Genomic DNA, 9,254 nt, shown 5'->3' on the forward strand with positions numbered 1-9,254 from the left:
TGCCAGCGAACCACCCCACCTCTGGACTGGACTCAATGCCCTGATATTGGGTGGCTTCCAGATACACAAATCACCCAATCTGCCCGGGCTTAGTACAGGATCGTCATCATATCATGCTGATGGGGTTCGTGAGATGTGACCCCTCTCCAGATGTTGTACAGATCTGATGTTCTGGGATGAATTAGTCTATCTGGAAAACATCAACCTCCCATTCTGTTAAGGTAGATCTCTGTAGTACTGCAGGATGACAGTTAAATGGCTGTGGGCCAGCTAATTTTAATTAATTTAATTTTAATGTTTTAATTTTAGTCATTTAGCAGACGCTCTTATCCAGAGTGAGTGCATACATTATTTTTTTTATTTTTCATACTGGCCCCCTGTGGGAATCGAACCCAAAACCTAACCAAGGTTTTAGACGGACGCAATCTACTGTATAAACTGCGGTGATCAAGTTATCTGCACCAAACTCCCTCTCGACAGATGGTCTAGTGTGTCATGCTCTGCTCCATGTATGCTACAACAGCCAGAGAAGAATGCAGAAAAGAGCTACATTTTTCCCACTGCAAATTGACACCCTGAGCTTGGCAAGATGTGTTTAAAAATGCAGCTGCACTTTCCTTTTTCCTTAACCACCAGATCTTTAGTGAGTCCTCAAACATCCTGTTACACAACTGCAGAGGAGCTGATATGATGATGATTACACACCATGAATTTGTATGTAGTCATAAGATTCCTATTACGGAATGGTTACGGCGAAGGTTTATTTAAGAAGATGATTTATCCCCGGTAGCCATGTTGCAGTCAGCAGTCTGGACCCTCTTGTACAGACCAGATGATCTCCTCATTTATGAACATCACAAACTGAGCTTCTCCTGACAAGTCTGAGGCCAAGTCTCATCCTGACTCTCTCAATCTGTATTATCATACTATTACTGTATCAATAACCAGGTGTGTGGGCAGCTGGGATCCACAGAAGCACCTTAATCTGTTCATCTAGAATGTTTCAACTTGGGAGAGTTTGTCTGAACTCATTTGGGGAATATTGTAATTTTGGCCCTCTATCTCACCTGAATAAATAACATTTTCAGTCATCCTATATCCCAATTAGTCACATAAAAAACGTAGCTCATCATTTATAATTTCACAGTGGGTTCTGACTTGTAGCTTTCCTCTCAAGTTACAGAGAGGACTTGCTTTACAGAGAGGACTTGCTTTACAGAGAGGACTTGCTTTACAGATAGGACTTGCTTTACAGAGAGGACTATAATGAAATAGATAAACAAATCCATGCATGCACAAATTAAATTAAATATTTAACTGAATTTCCCCCGGACCCCATGGAGCAGAAAATAAACCATGAACACACTGTGTTTGGCTGAGCAGCAATTGCAACAGATGCCGACTAGTCATTTGCTTCCTGATGATTCAGTCTTCACCCAACATGTTTTCTCCTTCTCATTCCAATAGTTATTTGTTGCAGTAGGGTGGTTTGAATGAAAGGATTGGATTAATCTGTCTCGGGTAGGCGTGTTATGCCCCGGATGAAAGTTGATGTAATTTGTTTTGGAACCGGGCTGCCACCCTGGATTCAGCCAGGTGCCCTGTTCAAAGCCCACGGCGAAATCGGCTCAAAACAAAAGTGATGTAATTCATCCTTAAGAGTATTGATGCACCCGTGCGTCAATCTAAACAACATAATAAAAAGAATCCCAGTTAAAATCCGTCAGTTTAAGATATAGATGTCTGGGGGGGGGGGGGGTTTCATGGGCTGCGTCTCAATCCACCACATCCTCCTATGTCGGCCATGTCTTCCATATCTGTGGTGGATGGTGGTTGACCTACAGCTACAGCAGGGTTTGTCAGACCACCATCACTGTCAGACCACCATCACTGTCAGACCACCATCACTGTCAGACCACCATCACTGTCAGACCACCATCACTGTCAGACCACCATCACTGTCAGACAACCATCACTGTCAGACCACCATCACTGTCAGACCACCATCACTGTCAGACCACCAAAAATGTTTTGCCCTACTTTTTTTCTCTCCACTGTCTTTCAGTGGCGTATTCATGGGATGCCAAGGGAAGCCAGGCTTCCCCCAAAATATTTGACCAATAAAAAAAATCTAAATTATAATATTTGACCAATTAAAAAAAATTTTTTTGTCTCTTTGTGTTTTTCATTTTCCGTCAATTCGCTAGTGGCTGAATCTGACCAGAGAAATCATCAGAGCGAGGGAAACAGCGCCCCCTCTGTCTCAGTATGTGTAGCCCATGTATCTGATGCTGTCTGGAACAAAAGAGTATGACATGTTGCCGCCGTAGCATTTGATTGATTGATGCCAAGCAAGCATTTGGCCTCCCTTGATAAAAAATATATAAAATAATTAGCCAATCAGCATTGAGCTGATATCAACTGTGGGTTGTCCTGACGCAGGAAAAACGCCCCCCAAGGGAGGCCTGGCTTCACACCAGTCAAATCACATCCGAAGCAAAACATCATCATTGTCAGAAAAACGTTTCTGTTTCTGGTCTGCTTGTGTTGATGTGCTGCAGATCAGTCAATCCGGAAAGTCAGTCAATCCGGAAAATGTCGAGAACTTTTAAAGTTTCTTCAAATGCTGTTGCAAAAACCATCAAGCGCTATGATGACACTGGCTCTCATGAGGACCACCACAGGAAAGGAAGACCCAGAGTTACCTCTGCTGCAGAGGATAAATTCATTCGAATTAACTGCACCTCAGATTGCAGCCCAAATAAATGCTTCACAGAGTTCAAGTAACAGACACATCTCAACATCAACTGTTCAGAGGAGACTGCGTGAATCAGGCCTTCATTTTACATTTTTACATTTACGTCATTTAGCAGACGTTCTTATCCAGAGCGACTTACAAATAGGTGCATTCACCTTATAGCCAGTGGGACAACCACTTTACAATGTTTTTTTGTTTTTGGGTTGGGGTTTGGGTTGGGGTAAGGGGGGGTAGAAGGATTACTTTATCCTATTATCCTATCCCAGGTATTCCTTAAAGAGGTGGGGTTTCAAATGTCTCCGGAAGGTGGTGAGTGACTCCGCTGTCCTGGCGTCGTGAGGGAGCTTGTTCCACCATTGGGGTGCCAGAGCAGCGAACAGTTTTGACTGGGCTGAGCGGGAACTATGCTTCCGCAGAGGTAGGGGAGCCAGCAGGCCAGAGGTGGATGAACGCAATGCCCTCGTTTGGGTGTAGGGACTGATCAGAGCCTGAAGGTACGGAGGTGCCGTTCCCCTCACAGCTCCGTAGGCAAGCACCATGGTCTTGTAGCAGATGCGAGCTTCAATTGGAAGCCAGTGGAGTGTGCGGAGGAGCGGGGTGACGTGAGAGAACTTGGGAAGGTTGAACACCAGACGGGCTGCGGCATTCTGGATGAGTTGTAGGGGTTTAATGGCACAGGCAGGGAGCCCAGCCAACAGCGAGTTGCAGTAATCCAGACGGGAGATGACAAGTGCCTGGATTAGGACCTGTGCCGCTTCCTGTGTAAGGCAGGGTCGTACTCTCCGAATGTTGTAGAGCATGAACCTACAGGATCGGGTCACCGCCTTGATGTTAGCGGAGAACGACAGGGTGTTGTCCAGGGTCACGCCAAGGCTCTTCGCACTCTGGGAGGAGGACACAACGGAGTTGCCAACCGTGATGGCGAGATCATGGAACAGGCAGTCCTTCCCCGGGAGGAAGAGCAGCTCCGTCTTGCCAAGGTTCAGCTTGAGGTGGTGATCCGTCATCCATACTGATATGTCTGCCAGACATGCAGAGATGCGATTCGCCACCTGGTTATCAGAAGGGGGAAAGGAGAAGATTAGTTGTGTGTCGTCAGCGTAGCAATGATAGGAGAGGCCATGTGAGGATATGACAGAGCCAAGTGACTTGGTGTATAGGGAGAATAGGAGAGGGCCTAGAACTGAGCCCTGGGGGACACCAGTGGTGAGAGCACGTGGTGCGGAGACAGCTTCTCGCCACGCCACTTGGTAGGAGCGACCGGTCAGGTAGGACGCAATCCAAGAGTGAGCCGCGCCGGAGATGCCCAGCTCGGAGAGGGTGGAGAGGAGGATCTGATGGTTCACAGTATCAAAGGCAGCAGACAGGTCTAGAAGGACAAGAGCAGAGGAGAGAGGTCGAATTGCTGCAAAGAAACCACTACTAAAGGACACCAATAATAAGAAGAGACTTGCTTGGGCCAAGAAACACGAGCAATGGACATTAGACCGGTGGAAATCTGTCCTTTGGTCTGATGAGTCCAAATGTGAGAATTCTGGTTCCAATTGCCGTGTCTTTGTGAGACGCAGAGTAGGTGAACGGATGATCTCCGCATGTGTGGTTCCCACCGTGAAGCATGGAGGAGGAGGTGTGATGGTGTGGGGGTGCTTTGCTGGTGACACTGTCTGTGATTTATTTAGAATTCAAGGCACACTTAACCAGCATGGCTACCACAGCATTCTGCAGCGATACGCCATCCCATCTGGTTTGGGCTTAGTGGGACTAGAATTTGTTTTTCAACAGGACAATGACCCAAAACACACCCCCAGGCAGTGTAAGGGCTATTTGACCAAGAAGGAGAGTGATGGAGTGCTGCATCAGATGACCTGGCCTCCATAATCACCCGACCTCAACCCAATTGAGATGGTTTGAGATGAGTTGGACCGCAGAGTGAAGGAAAAGCAGCCAACAAGTGCTCAGCATATGTGGGAAGTCCTTCAAGACTGTTGGAAAAGCATTTCTCATGAAGCTGGTTGAGAGAATGCCAAGAGTGTGCAAAGCTGTCATCAAGGCAGCTACTTTGGAGAATCTCAAATATAAAATATATTTTGATTTGTTTAACACTTTTTTTTTGGTTACTACATGATTCCATATGTGTTATTTCATAGTTTTGATGTCTTCACTGTAGAAAATGGTAAAAAATAAAGAAAAACCCTTGAATGAGTAGGTGTGTCCAAACTTTTGACTGGTACTGTATGTGTAGTTGAATTTATTCCTCCACTGTGTGACTGTTGTCATGGCCTTATTGTATATCACGGCGGCGTATGAACAAATGAGTTATAGAGCAAAGGTTGAAATAAGGCTTTTTTCCTGGCTTGGCTTCCCCAGTGATTTTAGCCACACACCGCTACTGCTGTCTGTTTTGCATTTATGAATGTGTTATTCAATGCGTTTCTATGGGCTATATTATTAAAGGCCAAATTCAATATTTTATCAAATAATTGTTGATTTGTTTATTTATATACAGTGGGGGAAAAAAGTATTTAGTCAGCAAACAATTGTGCAAGTTCTCCCACTTAAAAAGATGAGAGAGGCCTGTAATTTTCATCATAGGTACACGTCAACTATGACAGACAAAATGAGAAAAAAAATCCAGAAAATCGCATTGTAGGATTTTTTATGAATTTATTTGCAAATTATGGTGGAAAATAAGTATTTGGTCAATAACAAACGTTTCTCAATACTTTGTTATATACCCTTTGTTGGCAATGACACAGGTCAAACGTTTTCTGTAAGTCTTCACAAGGTTTTCACACACTGTTGCTGGTATTTTGGCCCATTCCTCCATGCAGATCTCCTCTAGAGCAGTGATGTTTTGGGGCTGTCGCTGGGCAACACGGACTTTACATTTACATTTACATTTTAGTCATTTAGCAGACGCTCTTATCCAGAGCGACTTACAGGAGCAATTAGGGTTAAGTGCCTTGCTCAAGGGCACATTTACGTCATTTAGCAGACGCTCTAGTCCAGAGCGACTCACAAATTGATGCATTCACCCTATAGCCAGTGGGATAACCACTTTACAATTTTTAGGATTACTTTATCCTATCCCAGGTATTCCTTAAAGAGGTGGGGTTTCAAATGTCTCCGGAAGGTGGTGAGCGACTCCGCTGTGTGTGGGGGGGGGGGGGGGGGGGGGGGGTAGAAGGATTACTTTATCCTATCCCAGGTATTCCTTAAAGAGGAATACCCTCCAAAGATTTTCTATGGTGTTGAGATCTGGAGACTGGCTAGGCCACTCCAGGACCTTGAAATGCTTCTTACGAAGCCACTCCTTCGTTGCCCGGGTGGTGTGTTTGGGATCATTGTCATGCTGAAAGACCCAGCCACGTTTCATCTTCAATGCCCTTGCTGATGAAAGGAGGTTTTCACTCAAAATCTCACGATACCTGGCCCCATTCATTCTTTCCTTTACACGGATCAGTCGTCCTGGTCCCTTTGCACAAAAACAGCCCCAAAGCATGATGTTTCCACCCCCATGCTTCACAGTAGGTATGGTGTTCTTTGGATGCAACTCAGCATTCTTTGTCCTCCAAACACGACGAGTTGAGTTTTTACCAAAAAAGTTATATTTTGGTTTCATCTGGCCATATGACATTCTCCCAATCCTCTTCTGGATCATCCAAATGCATTCTAGCAAACTTCAGACGGGCCTGGACATGTTCTGGCTTAAGCAGGGGGACACGTCTGGCACTGCAGGATTTGAGTCCCTGGCGGCGTAGTGTGTTACTGATGGTAGGCTTTGTTACTTTGGTCCCAGCTCTCTGCAGGTCATTCACTAGGTCCCCCCGTGTGGTTCTTGGATTTTTGCTCACCGTTCTTGTGATAATTTTGACCCCACAGGGTGAGATCTTGCGTGGAGCCCCAGATCGAGGGAGATTATCAGTGGTCTTGTATGTCTTCCATTTCCTAATAATTGCTCCCACAGTTGATTTCTTCAAACCAAGCTGCTTACCTATTGCTGATTCAGTCTTCCCATCCTGGTGCAGGTCTACAATTTTGTTTCTGGTGTCCTTTGACAGCTCTTTGGTCTTGGCCATAGTGGAGTTTGGAGTGTGACTTTGAGGTTGTGGACAGGTGTCTTTTTATACTGATAACAAGTTCAAACAGGTGCCATTAATACAGGTAACGAGTGGAGGACAGAGGAGCCTCTTAAAGAAGAAGTTACAGGTCTGTGAGAGCCAGAAATCTTGCTTGTTTGTAGGTGACCAAATACTTATTTTCCACCATCATTTGCAAATAAATTCATTAAAAATCCTACAATGGGATTTTCTGGATTTTTGTTTTGTTTTCATTTTGTCTGTCATAGTTGACGTGTACCTATGATGAAAATTACAGGCCTCTCTCATCTTTTTAAGTGGGAGAACTTGCACAATTGGTGGCTGACTAAATACTTCCCCACTGTACTACACTGACACTCCAACAAACACACACACACACACTACATACGCTCACACACACATGCATATTGACGCCACATACACACACACATCGACACACTTTCACACTCTCACAAGCTGCTGCTAGTCTGTTCATTATCTATCCTGATTGCCTAGTCACTTTTACACCTACCATGAGGGGAAAAAAGTATTTCAAATCAAATCAAATCAAATTTTATTGGCCACATGCGCCGAATACAACAGGTGTAGACATTACAGTGAAATGCTTACTTACAAGCCCTTAACCAACAATGCATTAATTTTTCAATAAAAAATTTAAAATAAAACAACAACAAAAAAGTGTTGAGAAAAAAATAGCAGAAGTAAAATAAAATAACAGTAGGGAGGCTATATATACAGGGGGGTACCGGTGCAAATCCAATGTGCGGGGGCACCGGCTAGTTGAGGTAGTTGAGGTAATATGTACATGTGGGTAGAGTTAAAGTGACTATGCATAAATAATTAACAGAGTAGCAGCAGCGTAAAAAGATGGGGTGGGGGTGGGGGTGGGGGGACAGTGCAAATAGTTTGGGTAGCCATGATTAGCTGTTCAGGAGTCTTATGGCTTGGGGGTAGAAGCTGTTGAGAAGTCTTGCCGTGCGGTAGCAGAGAGAACAGTCTATGACTAGGGTAGCTGTAGTCTTTGACAAATTTGAGGGCCTTCCTCTGACACCGCCTGGTATAGAGGTCCTGGATGGCAGGAAGCTTGGCCCCAGTGATGTACTGGGCCGTACGCACTACCTTCTGTAGTGCCTTGCGGTTGGAGGCCGAGCAGTTGCCATACCAGGTGGTGATGCAACCAGTCAGGATGCTCTCGATGGTGCAGCTGTAGTATTTTTTGAGGATCTGAGGACCCATGCCAAATCTTTTCAGTCTCCTAAGGGGGAATAGGCTTTGTTGTGCCCTCTTCACGACTGTCTTGGTGTGTTTGGACCATGATAGTTCGTTGGTGATGTGGACACCAAGGAACTTGACGCTCTCAACCTGTTCCACTACAGCCCTGTCGATGAGAATGGGGGCGTGCTCAGTCCTCTTTTTTTTCCTGTAGTCCACAATCATCTCCTTTGTCTTGGTCACGTTGAGGGAGAGGTTGTTGATCCCCTGCTGATTTTGTACGTTTGCCCACTGACAAAGAAATGATCAGTCTATAAGTTTAATGGTAGGTTTATTTGAACAGTGAGAGACAGAATAACAACACAAAATCCAGAAAAACGCATGTCAAAAATGTTATAAATTGATTTGCATTTTAATGAGGGAAATAAGTATTTGACCCCTCTGCAAAACATTACTTAGTACTTGGTGGCAAAACCCTTGTTGGCAATCACAGAGGTCAGACGTTTCTTGTAGTTGGCCACTAGGTTTTCACACATCTCAGGAGGGATTTTGTCCCACTCCTCTTTGCAGATCTTCTCCAAGTCATTAAGGTTTCGAGGCTGACGTTTGGCAACTCGAACCTTCAGCTCCCTCCACAGATTTTCTATGAGATTAAGGTCTGGAGACTGGCTAGGCCACTCCAGGACCTTAATGTGCTTCTTCTTGAGCCACTCCTTTGTTGCCTTGGCCGTGTGTTTTGGGTCATTGTCATGCTAGAATACCCATCCACAACCCATGTTCAATGCCCTGGCTGAGGGAAGGAGGTTCTCACCCAAGATTTACGGTACATGGCCCCGTCCATCGTCCCTTTGATGCGGTGAAGTTGTCCTGTCACCTTAGCAGAAAAACACCCCCAAAGCATAATGTTTCCACCTCCATGTTTGACGGTGGGGATGGTGTTCTTGGGGTCATAGGCAGCATTCCTCCTCCTCCAAACACAGCGATGCCAAAGAGCTCAATTTTGGTCTCATCTGACCACAACACTTTCACCACGTTCTCCTCTGAATCATTCAGATGTTCATTGGCAAACCTGTATATGTGCTTTCTTGAGCAGGGGGACCTTGCGGGCGCTGCAGGATTTCAGTCCTTCACGGCGTAGTGTGTTACCAATTGTTTTCTTGGTGACTATGGTCCCAGCTGCCTTG

The sequence above is a fragment of the Coregonus lavaretus genome, assembly GCF_964263955.1.
Source record: "Coregonus lavaretus genome assembly, contig: HAP1_SCAFFOLD_480, whole genome shotgun sequence".
In the NCBI taxonomy this organism is placed as follows: Eukaryota; Metazoa; Chordata; class Actinopteri; order Salmoniformes; family Salmonidae; genus Coregonus; species Coregonus lavaretus.